Genomic DNA, 16,317 nt, shown 5'->3' on the forward strand with positions numbered 1-16,317 from the left:
CAGCGCTCACAGTCTATTGGCTCAGAGGAACTGCCGCTCTGCGCTTGGATCCAGCCCCCTTCCCCGACTGCGTAGTTGGGTTGCAACGCACTAGAGGGCAGTATGAAGAGGTGAAAGGTCACGTTATGTAAGCACCGGTGACTGGCGTGCAGGCCTCCAGCAGTGGAGTTGAAAGTGGGAGGTAGCGGAAAACCGAAAAGTCGGAAATTCAAGGAGGTGAGACAAGAGAAGCCTCCTAACACATACAGACACTACGCCATCTGTGACACTGACGGCGACACCGACATCCGGGCATCACTGTCCGTGTGGTGCGCTGGAGGGGGGAAGGGGAGCGCGCGACCAGGGGCTTTGTCTTTCCACTTGTGCTCCGCCCCCTTCTTAAAGGCGCCGCGCTCAGCCACGCCCGGAGATGCGCGCGTGGAGCGGATGGGAAGAGGGTTTGGCGGGAAGTAACCCCAAGACCTTGTCCAAGCAAAGGTTCTACTGAAGGACAACTTGAGCCCCAGCCTTGCTCACCCCAGAGTTTACTGCTGGATGAAAGTGTGGTTGAGACCTGGATATTGGTATGGTGCTACTTAGGGCTTGCTGGAAAGGATAATATGGAATCTCTCGGAAAAATGTACTAAAGGACATACTTATTAAAGAGACATCCTTCCCTTCAAATCATAATTACTAGCACCTACAATGTTCAGGGCCCTGTGTTAGACTCCCCTGAAAAAGTAAGAGATAAATAATAATTCTAAGTGATGAGTGCTGACCAAAGTAAGAAGACGGCAATAACTGCCTGGAAATGAAGACATTTAAGCTGCTTCTCCATGCAGACTATGCCCAAATAGTCCAAAGTCTGTTTGGGTGTTCAGTGCAATCAGAAACACACTGACTATCATTTTCTCCCCATTAAATTGTCTTCCTTGGTTCAAAGATCCTCAGTGGCCCCAGAACATCCTTCGAAGCCTACTCGACAGGAATAGACTGCTGGGTGTCCGGGAATGCAGAATAACAACACCAGATTTTCTTCTCCTTTTTTTTCACCTTGAGGTGAGAAGAATACCCCCAGTAAAAGGTAAGTGCTAAATCAGACCAGACGCCATTTCTGTGAAGCCTTCTGTGATCACCTAGCAGAAAAGGAAGGTCGTCTTCCTTGAGTAGCCATTTCTTCTAAGAGGATTAGGTTTCTTCTCAGGGGATATGGTATTTGAGTTGATTGTAAAAAGATAAGTTGCACTGGACTAGACAAAGAAATGAGACACAAACATTGTAGGCAGAGGGAGCAGCAGGGCAGACTTGGTAAATTCAGGACATGTGCCTAAAACATAGGGGTTTTGCCCTAACTGGTTTGGCTCAGTGGATAGAGCGTCGGCCTGCGGACTCAGGGGTCCCAGGTTCGATTCCGACCAAGGGCATGTACCTTAGTTGCGGGCACATCCCCAGTAGGGAGTGTGCAGGAGGCAGCTGATCGATGTTTCTCTCATTGATGTTTCTAACTCTCTATCCCTCTTCCTTCCTCTCTGTAAAAAAATCAATAAAATATATATTTTTTAAAAACATAGGGGTTTTGAGGCAAAAAATACCAAGAGATGGAAGTGGGAAAAGAAGTGATCCCCTTGGCCACAGCATGTGATGGTTGGAGTGACCACTTAGAAGAGAACTGCAGTTGTTTGTGGCAGTGACACCAAGGGCCCCAAATGTAACAAGATCAGTGGAGACTAGCAGACAGATTTGAGAGGCACAGACTGGATGACTAATGGGATAGACATTTGAAGGACTAGATAGCTAAGAGCTGACTACACACAATAAATACTCCAAAAACATTAAGAAAAACAAAACAAAAATTAAAAAACAAATATTTGGAAAATACTGATATTTTAAAAACGGCATCTAATTGCCCACAAGAATAGGTACCATAATCATTTCAGCACTTGGGCCCAAAATGGGCTGGAATCCAGCCCTGGTGTTGGTAGAGCTCTAGACTGGGAGACTCAATGAGCTCACTGATGAGCCATCCAGAACACAGTTGGAATGTTTGAACCTAGAGATGTAGTTTTGTGAGGATGGGTTGTCAACTAGAGCCCCAAAATGAGTTAATAAGGGCCTCCCCAAATAAAGAACAGTGCTTATCTTGGAGAGGTGGGATTATGGTTGGTTTTCTTGTTTGTTTTCTATAGTGATTATATATTAGTTTACAATATAAAAACAAACAAACCTTTAATATGACTCTTGCTTGGTGTATGTCCTCTATTTCTGTGTCTCAAATTTATAAACAATGGAACTGATTAACACAGTATTTTAACATTTGTACTGAAGATATCAAAAAAAGGGAGCCCATGCCCTAGCTGGTTTGGCTTAGTGGATAGAGCCTCAGCCTGCAGACTGAAGGGTCCTGGGTTTGATTCCAGTCAGGGGCACATGCCAGGGTTGTGGGCTTGTTCTGAGCACCATGAGCTAGGACTCTCCTTTATCCCATATAATAAAGAGATAATATGCAAATTGACCATCACTCCAGCACAAGATGGCCGCCCCCATGTGGTCAAAGATGGCCGCCCCCATGTGGTCAAAGATGGCTGCCCCCATGTGGACACAAGATGGCCTGCAAGGGAGGGCAGTTGCAGGGGGACCAGGCCCAGTTGCACAAAATTCATGCAAGTGGGGGGGAGGGGGCTGTCCCTCAGCCCAGCCTGCACCCTCTCCAATCTGGGACCCCTCGAGGGATGTCTGACTGCCCATTTAGGCCCGATCCCACAGGGCAGTTGGACATCCCTCTCAGAATCCAGGACTGCTGGCTCCCAACCGCTGGCCTGCCTGCCAGCCTGATCACCCCCTAACCACTCCCCTGCCAGCCTGATCGACACCTAACTGCTCCCCTGCCGGCCTGATTGCCCCTAACTGCCCTCCTCTGCAGGCCTGGTCGCTCCCACTGCCCTCCCTTGCAGGCCTGGTTGCCCCCAACTGCTCTCCCTTGCTGGCCATCTTGTGTCCACATGGGGGTGGCCATCTTGTGTGTTGGAGTGATGTCATTTGCATATTACCTCTTTATTATATAGGATAAAGGGGAGTCCTAGCTCATGGTGCTCAGTGGTTAGAGTGTGGGCTTGTGCACCAAAGGATTGGGGGTTCAATTCATGATGCAGTTCACTCTTCCCGCGCCCCCCCCCCCCCCCCAACTCAGGGCATGTGTGGGAGGCAACCAATGGCTGTGTCTCTCTCACTTTGATGTTTCTCTCCCCCCCAGTCCCCTCCCCATTTCCCTCCCTTCCACTCTGAAAAACAATGGAAAAATTATCTTCTAGTGAGGATTAACAAAACAATAAATAAAAAGGGAGAGACTGCCCTAACCGGTTTGGCTTGGTGGATAGAGCCTCGGCCTGCAGACTAAAAGGTCCCAGGTTCGATTCCAGTCAAGGGCATGTACCTTGGTTGCAGGCACATCCCCAGTAGGAGGTGTGCTGGAGGCAGCTGATCGATGTTTCTAACTCTCTATCCCTCTCCCTTCTTCTCTGTAAAAAATCAATAAAATATATTTTTTAAAAAAAGGGAGAGACTAAGTCAATGCAGTTAGCAGTTTTCTGTTCTAATACTTTCTTTTTTTTTCTAATACTTTCATTGATTCTTTTAAAAGATTGATTTGAAAGAGAGAAACATCGATTTACACTTATTTATGCTTTCATTAGTTGATTCTTGTATGTGCCCTGAACAGGGTTCAAACTGCAACCTTGGCATATCCAGACAATACTCTAACCAGCTGAGCTACCCTGCCAGGGCCTCAATGACTTTTTTTTTTTAATTTATTGTTGACAATATTACAGATGTCCCCTATTTTCACTGTTGAGTGTTTCCTTCCCACGTCCGCGTGGATCAGGGTTCACGAACTGGAAGCAGAGCCACACACAAATGAAAATGAAAAGACAAGAGATAATTGGAAATATTGGGGGACCAGGCGGGCAAGTCCAACTCAAGGGGAAGGACTTCCACCCGTGCTCAGGCCTCACCAAGCTTTTATTGATCTGGGATGCACCCATAGCATAGCCCTTAGGCAGGCAACCCCCCCCCATTAACAGGCAGACTAGCCCATCAGTAAGGATTTACATAATAATAAATAGGGGAATAGTTTCAGCTACCACTGTCTAGACAAACAGAGGTGGCGCCTAGCTCCAACCTTTGCTAGGGCTTCAGAGGCACCCAGCCTTGGGGGGGGGGGGGGGGGGGGGTGTCTCTGTCTACGCTTATCAGCTAGTAAAGACAATAAACGGTTTCCCACATTTCCCCTCCTTTGCTGTCTTCCACCCAGCCCCTGCCCAACCCCAGGCCTTCACCACACTATTGTCTGTGTCCATAGGCTATGCCTATATGCATTTGTGTTCTTTAGTTAATCTCTTCCTGGCCCCTCCACCTCCATCCCCTCTAAGATCTGTCAGTCTGTTCTGTGCATCTATGTCTCTGGACCTATTTTGTTGATAGTTTATTTTGTTCATTAGATTCCACATGTAAGTGAGATCATGTGATATTTGTCTTTAACTGGTTTATTTCACTTAGCATAATAATCTCCAGGTCCATCCATGCTGTCACAAAGGATATGAGCTCCTTTTTATTTTAATTTTTAAAATATATTTTTATTTATTTCAGAGAGGAAGGGAGAGGGAGAGATAGAAACATCAATGATGAGAGAGAATCACTGATCGGTTGCCTCCTACACACCCCCTATGGGGATTGAACCCGAAACCCTGGCATGTGGGCAGGAATCAAACTGTGACCTCCTGGTTCATAAGTCGACGTTCAACCACTGAACCATACGGGTTGGGCATGAGCTCCTTTTTTCAGTCGCATATTATTCCGTTGTGTAAATATATCACAGCTTTTTTATCCACTCATCTACTGATGGGCACTTGGACTGTTTCCAGATCTTAGCTATTGTAAATTATGCTGCTATGAACATAGGGGTGCATATATTCTTTCTGATTTCTAATTGGTGTTACAGGATTCTTAGAATATATTCCAAGAAGTGGGACCAATGCTTCACTGATGTAATCATAAACCCTTCCTTAAACATTTCCAGCTTCTGGCTGGTCTTCTTCTGACCGTTCTGTTGGTTCCTCAAATTCAACACAGCCCAAAAACACAGTTTGATTTTTTAAAATATATTTTTATTTATTTAAGAGAGGAAAGGAGAGGAAGAGAGAGATAGAAACATCAGTGTGGAGAGGGAATCATTGATTGGCTGCCTCCTGCACGTTGGACTGAGCCCACAAACCTGGCGTGTTCCCTGACTGGGAATCAAACTGACTTCCTGGTTCATAGGTTGAAGCTCAACCACTTAGCCACAACAGCTGGGCCATTGTTTGATTCTTTATATATGTCCTGACCAAGGAAGGAATCTTCAACCTTGGTTTATTGGGACGACACTCTAACCAACTGAGCTATTTGGCCAGGGCCAAAACCACAGTTTATTATTTCCCTTTCCTCCATCGTTGGCTTTCTCTGGGCATTTTTATTTTACTTTATTAATTTATTTAAATATGTTTTTATTGATTCGAGAGAGAGAGAAACATCAATGTGAGAAGGATCGATTGGTTGCCCCACACAAATACTCTGAACCTGCAGACTGGGTATGTGCCCTGACCAGGAATTGAACCAGGGACCTTTCAGTGCATGGGACGAAGCTCAACCAACTGACCCACACCAGCCAAGTCTGGGTGTTTTTTATTTCTATTAATGGCTCCACCTTTCTCACAACCTTGAAGGGTCAGCCTTGACCTCTCTTGAGCTCTACAGCTACAGGGTAAACCAGATACAGTAGTCTCCACCACCCTTATACTCAGGGGAAAGTTCCAAGACCCCCAGTGGATGCCTGAAACCATAGATAGTACGGAACCTTTATATATGACAAAGAAAAAATTCTGAGAAGTGCTAAATTAAATTACAGCAGACCTGAGGGTGGAAGGAGGAGATAGAGGTTAATCAGTTAACAGCTAAAGGGCAAGGCCAACAAAAGACTACTTGCATTCCTGAATGTATGTTAAAACTTTGAATTAACTTTCAAGTGGCTATTTCCACTGGATTATCTAAAGAGAATAGCTGAGTATGACTATCAGGTAAGTCCATTTGTTTACACTTGAATGTCCCCCACAGTTGCCCACAACCAATCCGAAGAAGCAAATGCTTCTTCCTTACAAGTCTAGACTCTGAACAAGCCCCACTTCACCTTCTATTACCCCCTTTATAGCCAACGTAAATTCTTTCAAAACAATTTACATCTTTCTTTGCCAAACTGTTTTCTTAGAAGACCCAAGGAATATGTTGTCTTCATCTCGCCCTGCTGCTGGTGGTTTAGAATTCATGCTCCAGGACCTGGTTCTTCTGGCTAGCATTTGGCTCAGTAAACCCTTTCTTTTAAAAAGGATTTCAGCCATGAAAGTTTTTGTTTACACAGCCTACACTTTTCCCTCCTATACATACCTTTTCACTTAAAGGAACGCTTTAATGGCTTCTCTTTGGTACATATGAATTGCCTGCATACTACTCTTGTGCTTTGGGGCTATTGTTAAGTAAAATAAGGGTTCTTGAACACAGCCACTTCGCCAGTAACTGAGAGGGCTACTAAGTGACTGACAAGTAAGAAGCTTGTACCACGTGGATACCATGAACAAAGGGATGATTCATGTCCTGAGCAAAACAGCAATTTCCGAAAAGGCGTGCAGTTTAAAACCCTTGAATTTGTTTCTGGGATTTTTCATTTAATATTTTCAGGCCATGATTGATCTTGGGTAACTGAGACCATGGGAAGCAAAACAGGGGCTAAAACTATTGTACACAGTCAGACAGGCAAGAGCAGAGCAAAACAATGGGCCAGGTACCGCTGGAGGTCAGCAGGGTGGAAAGCCCCAGGTAGCAAGGGACAATCAATTGTAGGGTGGGACCTCACCCTCAGGGTGACTTTGCCTCTCCTAGCATATTGCTGGTCATGGGTTTGCCTCAGTTGTATTTCAGCTCCAGGTCCAGATAAGCAACAAAACCAGCCTCAGGACCAGCTGCATTGAAAAATGACCTTTGCCCTGGGTGCTGGCCAATCAGTCAGAGGAGACCACAATCCTGAAAGGACACACCAGGAACACTGCTAAATATTCTATTGAAATCCTCCCCTGGGACCTCACCCAAAATCTCCACCCTTAAAACCCTTAGGGTGCACCCAGACTGTGTGGCTCAGTGGTTGAGCATCGACCCATGAAACAGAGGTCCCCAGTTGATTCCTGGTCAGAGCACATGCCTGGGTTGCGGGCTCCATTTCGGGGGGCGGAGGGGGGGGCGTGGTGCAGGAGGCAGTGGATCAATGATGTTTCTATCTCCCTCCCTCCCCCTCTCTCTCTAAAAAAATCAATAAAAACATTTTTTTTAAAAATAAATAACACTAAAAGGAAACATAAACAGTTAAAAAACACACACACACACACAAAACCAAATATTTCTACAAAAAGAAGCCTGGCAGCACCATCCCATCTATTTCCTGCTCCCCTGGGCAGCCATTTTAAAGTTTTTAAGCTGTTTCCTCTGGTATTTACCTCCATATTTCTAACCTATGTAATGCTATTCTTTAATTTTTCAGTGTTAATATTAGCTGCTGACTTTCTTCATTAAAAGATGAGGACATAGCCTTCTTTCCCCAAAAACATTACATACATATATAAGAATATTCCTACCCTAACCAGTTTGGTTCAGTGGATAGAGCGTCGGCCTGTGGACTGAAAGGTCCCAGGTTCGATTCTGGTCAAGGGCATGTACCTTGGTTTCAGCCACATCCCCAGTGGGGGGTGTTCAGGAGGCAGCTGATCGATGTTTCTCTCTCATCAATGTTTCTAACTCTCTATCTCTCTCCCTTCCTCTCTGTAAAAAACCAATAAAATATCCTATCAATAATAGACAAACATGGTAATTGACCAAACCTTCGCTATGCCTCCCATTGGCTAATCAGTGTCATATGCAAATTAACCACCAACAAAGATGGTGGCTAATTTGCATACTGCAGGCAGGGTGGGACAGCGCAGCCGCCAGTGCGAGCTGCCACCCTGGGCCGCAGGCTGGCCCCAGAAGCCCCAGAAGCGGTGAAGTGGTGATCGGGGGGAGATGGGGGTCCCCTGCCCAGGCCTGACACCTCTGGCGGAGGCGTCAGCCTGGGCAAGGGGCCAATCCTGCCATCGGGTGATGGAGGTCACACCTCTGGCCGTGGCGTCAGGCCTGGGTGGGGGGTGGAGCCGGTGATCGGGAGGATATGGGGGTCCCCTGCCCAGGCCTGATGCCTGGGCCAGAGGCGTCAGGCCTGGGTGGGGGGTGGAGCTGGCAATCGGAGGGGTCTGGGGGTCCCCTGCCCAGGCCTGAAGCCTGGGCCAGAGGCATCAGGCCTGGGGCGGGGCGGCAAGCTGGCGATTGGTGTGAACTACAGAGGAAACACCTTTTCTGACCGCTCATTGGTTAAGCTCCCTGTATGCCACTGGTAATATTCTTAGTAACTTGGGTAATAAGAATCCAAAAAGGTGATCTAGGGTTTTTCACCACACTCCTGGCGAAAAACCGAAGGTCCGCTGCTGGAGGGCTAAGAAATGTCATATCCTGCCCTAGCCGGTTTGGCTCAGTGGATAATGCCTTGGCCTGCCGATGGCAGGGTCTGAGTTCAATTCTGACCAAGGGCATGTACCTCGGTTGCAGGCTCCTCCCTGGCTGGGGCCCAGGTCAGGGCTCATGCAGGAGGCAACCAATCAAAGTGTTCCTCTCACTTTGTTGTTTCTCTCTGTCTTTCCCTTTCTCTTCCACATTCTCTAAAAATCAATGGAAACATATCCTCAGGTGAGGATAAAAAAAATAATAAAGAAATTATTATTGCCAAAACCGGTTTGGCTCAGTGGATAGAGCGTCGGCCTGCGGACTGAAAGGTCCCAGGTTCGATTCCGGTCAAGGGCATGTACCTGGGTTGCGGGCACATCCCCAGTGGGAGATGAGCAGGAGGCAGCTGATCGATGTTTCTGACTCTCTATCTCTCTCCCTTCCTTTCTGTAAAAAATCAATAAAAAATCTACACTAATAAAAGAGAAACATGGTAATTAGCGTTTGACCGCTACCCTTCCCATTGGCTAATCAGCATATCCTTATGCAAATTAACTGTCAGCCAAGATGGCGGCCGGCAGCCATGCACTGAAGCGAACAGGGAGGCTTGCTTGCTCCAGTGACGGCGGACTCCAACGTTCCCCTCCTCACTTGCCAGCATCTCAGCTGCAACTCTAAGCAACTATGTTGCAAATATAGACGCTAAACAAAACCCCAGAAATCTGCGTTAGTCAGCCAGGCTTCAGTCAGCTGGACCGCAACATTGTATCAAATACAGAAGGAAAAACAAAGGCCAGAAACTGAAAGCCGAGGCCTCAGAGCTAAAGCTGGCCCAGAATTAAAAAGAAAAAGAAAAAAAGGAGCGGTTGGGAGCTTCAGTCAACCCACCAGCCTGAAAACAGCCCTCAGCCCCTCAGCCAGACTGGCCAGGCACCCCAGTGGGGACCCCCACCCTGATCCAGGACACCCTTCAGGGCAAACCAGCTGGCCCCCACCCATGCACCAGGCCTCTATTCTATATAGTAAAAGGGTAATATGCCTCCCAGCACCGGGATCAGCGGAGCAGCGAGGCCTCCCGGCACCAGGATCAGTGTGACAGGGGGCAGCGCCCAAACCCCCTGATCACCCTGAGGCTCTGTGAGTGACAGGGGGCGGGACCACAACCTCCTTATCAGCCCTGCTCTGTTGGTGACAGGGGAAGGCGCCCCAACCCCGTGATCAGCCCTGCTCTGTGCCTGATAGGGGGGAGCTCCCCAACCCCCTGATCGGCCCTGCTCTGTGGGTGATAGAGGGTGGCGCCCCAACCCCCCTCCACGGGCCCGGCTCTGTGTGTGATGGGGTAGAGCCATAACCTCCCCATTGGCCCTGCCCTGAGTGTGACAAGGTGCAGCGCCCCACCCCCTGATCCGCTCTGCTCTGTGTGTGACAGGGGGCGGTGCCCAACTCCCCTATCGGCCCTACTCTGTGCATGACAGGGGGGAGCTCCCCAACCCCCTGATTGACCTTGCTCTGTGAGTGACAGGGGGCAGAGCCCCAACCCCCAGATCGGCCCTGCTCTGTGCATGACAGGGGGTGGCGCTGCAACCTCCCCATCGACCCTGCCTTGAGTGTGACAGGGGGCGGTGCCCCAACCCCCAATCGGCCCTACCCTGAGCGTGACTGAGGGTGGCATCGAAACCTCCCGATCCACCCTGCTCTGTGCATGACGGGGTGGCACCCCAACTCCCCAATCGGCCCTGCTCTGAGCCTGACCAGGTGCTGCACCTAGGGATTGGGCCTGCCCTTTGCCACCCAGGAGCAGGCCTAAGCCAGCAGATCATTATCTCCCGAGGGGTCCCAGACTGCGAGAGGGCACAGGCCGGGCTGGGGGACCCCCCTGCCCCCTCCCCGAGTGCACAAATTTTTGTGCACCGGGCCTCTAGTATATATATTTTTAAAAAAGAAATTATTATATGAAAGACACATCTTGAAAATGCCTGAAGAAAGTTGTCATTTTTTCATGGTGAAGGGACTGGAGTCCGTGTTGATGAAAAAAACCTTGCTGGCTGTGGTGACTGGCAGTGGCTGCAGCAGCGGGGTGATGGGGCTGGTGCCTTCCCCTGATCAGCCCGGTCACCTCCCATAAAGGGAGGCCAGGCTGCGGTTTAGGCCCTATCCCCAAGGGGAGCAGGGAACGGTCCTAAGCTGTCAGTAGGACATCCCCTGAGGGCTCCCAGTATGTGAGAAGGGGCAGGCTGGGCTGAGGGACACCCCACCCCAGTGCACGAATTTTGTGCACCGGGCCCCTAGTATTTATATTTTTAAAAAAAGAATAGCTGAAACCGGTTTGGCTCAGTGGATAGAGCGTCGGCCTGCAGACTCAAGGGTCCCAGGTTCGATTCCGGTCAAGGGCATGTACCTGGGTTGCCGGCACATCCCCAGTGGGAGGTGTGCAGGAGGCAGCTGATTGATGTTTCTCTCTCATTGATGTTTCTTTTTTCTTTTTTTCTATTTTTAATATATTTTATTGATTTTTTACAGAGAGGAAGGGAGAGAAATAGAGAGTTAGAAACATTGATGAGATAGAAACATCAATCAGCTGCCTCCTGCACATCTCCCACTGGGGATGTGCCCGCAACCCAGGTACATGCCCTTGACTGGAATCGAACCCGGGACCCTTCAGTCCGCAGGCTGACGCTCTATCCACTGAGCCAAACCGGTTTCGGCTCTCATTGATGTTTCTAACTCTCTATCTCTCTCCCTTCCTCTCTGTAAAAATTCAATAAAATACATTTTTTAAAAAAAAGAATATTCCCAAAATAATTATATTGCAATCCACATGGTGAACTGATTACATTTCCTTTCTTCTTTTGTTTTCCCTGGTTTCCTTCAGCCTATTTTTACTTTGTTTTCAATGTACCTATACTTACTTCACTCTGTCCCCAAACTGAATATGTCTCCTTTCAATATGTGCAAATATATCAGGTGGGCAATGTCCTTCCATCTGTCTCCTTGCCTCCCTCTCTTTCCTCTCCATGGTATCTTGCACACTGTCACTTTCCTGTTCTTGGCTTCTAATAATTGACTTCCTAAAGCCAAGAAAGTAAAACAAAATTACCTGGTCTGACCTTTAAGACTCTTCAGAATCTGTCCTCAGTCTTTCTACTACATCCCTCAAACTCATTACTCAGCAAAGCCATGTTTATCTAGGTTTCTAAATAACATTTCCTACTAAGAGGATCCAAGGCTCCTTGAAAAATGACTAGGAATAGCAATGTTCAAGGTGAGTCAGGAATATCTTGTTGTTCCTGAAAGTAAGGAACTGCTCAAATACTAATGGGAACATGTCAAAAGGACACAGGAGCCACAAAAAGCTGAATCTGGGACAATTTGAACATTAAAAAAAATGACAGTAGCCCTAGCCAGTTTGGCTCAGTGGACAGAGTGTTGGCCTGCAGACCGAAGGGTCCTGGGTTCAATTCCAGTCAAGGGCACGTATCTCGGTTGCAGGCTCCTCCCCAACCCAGGCCCTGGTCAGGGCTCGTGTAGGAGGCAACCATTCGATGTATTTCTCCCACATCAATATTTCTCTGTCTTTCCTTTCTCTTCCACTCTTTCTAAAAACCAATGGAAAAATATCCTCAGGTGAGGATTAAAAGGAAAAAAAATGACAGTAATGCACTTTATATATATTACTAGAGGCCCTGTGCACAAAAATTTGTGCACTCCGGGGGGAAGGCGGGGTCCCTCAGCCCGGCCTGTGCCCTCTCGCAGTCTGGGACCCCTCGGGAGATAACGACCTGCTGGCTTAGGCCTGCCCCCCGGGTGGCAGAGGGCAGGCCCAATCCCTAGGTGCAGCCCCTGGTCAGGCTCAGAGCAGGGCCGATTGGGGAGTTGGGGCGCCGCCCCCTGTCATGCACAGAACAGGGCAGATCAGGAGGTTGCGATGCCACCCTCAGTCACACTCAGGGTAGGGCCGATTGGGGGTTGGGGCACCGCCCCCTGTCACACTCAAGGCAGGGTGGATGGGGAGATTGCGGCGCCACCCCCTGTCACGCACAGAGAAGGGCCAATCAGGGGGTTGGGGCGCTGCCCCCTGTTACGCACAGAGCAGGGCCCATCAGGGGGTTGGGGAGCTCCCCCCTGTCATGCACAGAGCAGGGCCCATCAGGAGGTTGGGGAGCTAACCCCTGTCACGCACAGAGCAGGGCCGATCAGGGGGTTGAGGAGCTCCCCCTTGTCACTCACAGAGTAGGGCCGATAGGGGAGTTAGCGCATCGCCCCCTGTCACACACAGAGCAGGGCGGATCAGGGGGTTGGGGCGCCATCCTCTATCACCCACAGAGCAGGGCAGATCAGGGGGTTGGGGCGCCGCCACTGTCACACTCAGGGCAGGGCGGATGGGGAGGTTATGGCTCTACCCTGTCACACACAGAGCAGGGCCTGTGGGCGGAGGGGGCGTTGGGGCGCCACACCCTGTCACACACAGAGCAAGGCCGATCAGGGGGTTGGGACGCCGCACCCTGTCACACACAGAGTCGCAGGGCGATCAGGGGGTTTGGACACTGCCCCCTGTCACGCTGATCCGGTGCCAGAAGGCCTCGTGGCTCCGCTGATCCCGTGCTGGGAGGCATATTACCCTTTTACTATATAGGATAGAGGCCTGTGGGCCGGCTGGTTTGCCCTGAAGGGTGTACTGGTTCAGGGTGGGGGTCCCCACTGGGGTGCCTGGCCAGTCTGGGTGAGGGGCTGAGGGTTGCCTTCAGGCTGGCGATTGACCAAAGCTCCCAACCGCTCCTTTTTTTCTTTTTTATTCTGGGCCAGCTTTAGCTCTGGCTCTAGCTCTGAGGCCTCTGCTGCTGGTTTGTTTGCGTTCTATAATCGAAACAATGTATAACTTCAGCTCTGAGCTCCTGGCGGCTATATTTGTTACAAAGTTTCAAACTGCCGGCTAAGAGGCCTGCAGCGCAGGCGGGGAATGTTGGAGTCTGCAGTCACTGCAGCACGCAAGCCTCATGTTCGCTTCCAGCTGCCTGGCTGCAGGCCGCCATCTTGGCTGACAGTTAGTTTGCATATACTCACTGATTATCCAATGAAAAGGGTAGCGGTCGTACGCTAATTACCATGTTTCTCTTTTATTAGTGTAGATGCTAAGTGTCCAACCAGTCGCTATGACGCACATGGACCACCAGGGGGCAGACGCTCAACACAGGAGCTGCCGAGCTGCAGTGACTTGGCAGCAGTTGTTCTTGGGTGACGCACCCCAAAACCAGAGAGGAGGGAGCCCGATTCCTCGTGGGGCCACGCGATTCCACCTTTGGCTGTGGGTTATGTTGTTGCTGGGGCACTGTCAGCCCGAATCTGCTTTATTGCACACTTGCACAGTGCCCTCTTGCATTCTGAGACCCCTTGGGGGATGTCGGAGAGCTGGTTTCGGCCTGATCCCCACAGGCCAGGCCAAGGGACCCCACCTGCCAGAGGGACCCTGCTCACTCCTCAGACGCTGGGAGGTTGGCTCCAGGGCATGTCCAGCCCATCTGGCCCAGTCCCGCCCCGCTGGCTACCTCCTAATTAATTTCCTTTCAATGTGCACGAATCCATGCACCGGTTCACTAGTTGAATATAAAGGGAATCCACGAGCCTGTAATAATACTCAGCAAAAAGGAAAACAGGCTGTGGCCAGTGTTTCCCAGTGGTTAGAGTGTCAGCCTGTACCCCAAAGTTTTGCAGGTTCAATTCCCAGTTAAGGACACATACCTGGGTTGCAAGTTCAATCCTGGCCCCAGTAAGGGAGCATACAGGAGACAACCACTCAATGTATCTCTCTCACATCAATGTTTCTCTCTCCCTTCCTTCCTTCCATCCAATCTCTAAAAATCAATGGGAAAAATATCCTCAGGTGAGGATTAACAAAAAAAAACAAAAAAGATTAAATGAAAAATAAGAAAGAAAAAACAGAAGTGAAAGGAAATCTATTATTTACAGAAAGCTGTCAGTGAATGAATGTGAAAAGAATGATGGATTTACAAAAATTACCATTTTGTAAACTTCAATAAGGTAATTGATTCAGAAATAGATCACCAATGGATGCTAAAATCATTGGGGAGCCATCTAAAATTATCACTCCCTACATCTTGCTTATGTAAAAGCATCCTGAAGGTGGAAGTCTGGCAGACACCATCTTAGCCAACTGATCAAACTCAGCATCACTAATGGGACAAACTGACAATATATCCCTCTTGCCATAAGGCAATGGGAAATAAATATAACCAAAATCATTTAACCTGAGACCCTTAAAAGAAAGATAAATCCAAGTTGTGAGACATCCTACAAATAACTGCCTGGACCCTTCAAAAATATGGCTGACATGAAAGACACCTATCCACCCCCTCCCAGAAAATGTCCTAAAAGGAGACTAAAGAGACAAGAGAACTAAATGCCATGTGTGGCCCTAGATTAGATCCTGGATTTGGGAGGAATGTAGGAAACCACACTAAAGTACTTTGTTGGGACAGTTTGGGAAATTTGAATATGTTGATTAGATAATATTGAATCATTGTTAAATTTCTTGGGTATGAAAAGATAACTCTGGTCATGTTGGGAAATGTCTTTATTCTTAGTTGATATAAGCTCAAATATTTAGGGCTCAAATGTCAGAATGACAACCACTTTTCAAGTAATTCAGGAAAGAAAAGAAAAAATGTGTATTGAGATATAGAACAAATATGGCAAAATGTTAATATATTGGTTGAATCTAGATTAAGAGTTTATTAAACTATTCTTTCAACTTTCTGTAGTTTTGGAAATTCTCAAAATAAAAAGTTAGAACAACAGAAACCCAATTTTCTAGTTACTCCCTATACATACATATAGCCTCCATTTGTTTGCTCATGCCAACCTGCCCAGAGTAGTTTTTCCTCACATCCAGACAAATTCCTCAAGGCCCTGCCTCAACGGCCACCTCTTCTGTAAAACTTCTATGATCTCAAAGCCTCCAGGATCCTTCTCGGAGCCCTAGCTGTATTCTGCCCTCACCATGCCCACAGCGCGGACTCCTATCTAGCTTCTCTGCCTCACCAGACTGACGCTCCTGAAAGGCAGAGACCAAATGTCTACCAGCTGTACTTCTTTAGAGAAGCCAGGACATATTTTCAACAAATATTTGTAAAACAAATAAATGCCATTTTCCAAGATGAGTAAATCTGCTCCCATGCACTCGCCTTTTCCATGCTCCAAAGTTCTCTTGTATAAAAATACATTAAGTTCTATTGATTTTTAGTGCTTATTCATATTCATGAATTGTTAGTGGGCTCATATGTATTTTTCTTAATAATTCAAATGTGCCTATGCATTGGGCCTACCACTACTCAAGAGGGAATTTACAAGTTATTTGTGAATAACTTGGTGGTGATTCCTTATCTTTTCCCCTTCTTTTTCTCCTCCTCCTCCTAACCTTTACTGCACCAAGATTCTGGGATGATAGCATAGACTGCTAGCCTGCTAGCCTGAATTTCTTAGAATATCAGTGTAGTGCTAAGTAGAAGCCAACGAAAGAATAGTTTCCATTACACCTTTTTCATCATCCTGTATGTTCTTTTACGGGCTCTACTCCAGAATCTACCACACTATGCTCTATGTAGTTCCATGGAGAGGTTCAGCTCCTGAGCCGTTCTATCAGCCTCATGAGGGATGGGATTCCCAGCCTCCTGTTCCCAGTCCTAGCACCTGATCATGATGTAACAACGAATGTCA

General features: G+C 48.1%; 1 long non-coding RNA gene across 1 annotated transcript; it reads left to right on the forward strand.

Annotated features, from left to right (window-relative positions):
- The first annotated feature begins 152 nt into the window (after positions 1 to 152).
- On the forward strand, positions 153 to 13,862 carry LOC139008218 (uncharacterized). Its single transcript, XR_011471120.1, has 3 exons — positions 153 to 216; positions 923 to 1,063; positions 13,708 to 13,862. It is a non-coding gene; the product is annotated as an uncharacterized lncRNA (long non-coding RNA).
- Positions 13,863 to 16,317: the final 2,455 nt, after the last annotated feature.

This window comes from Myotis yumanensis, unplaced genomic scaffold (genome assembly GCF_028538775.1).
Source record: "Myotis yumanensis isolate MYYU_CA2020_CCGP unplaced genomic scaffold, mMyoYum1.0.hap1 SCAF_4, whole genome shotgun sequence".
NCBI classification, from domain to species: Eukaryota; Metazoa; Chordata; class Mammalia; order Chiroptera; family Vespertilionidae; genus Myotis; species Myotis yumanensis.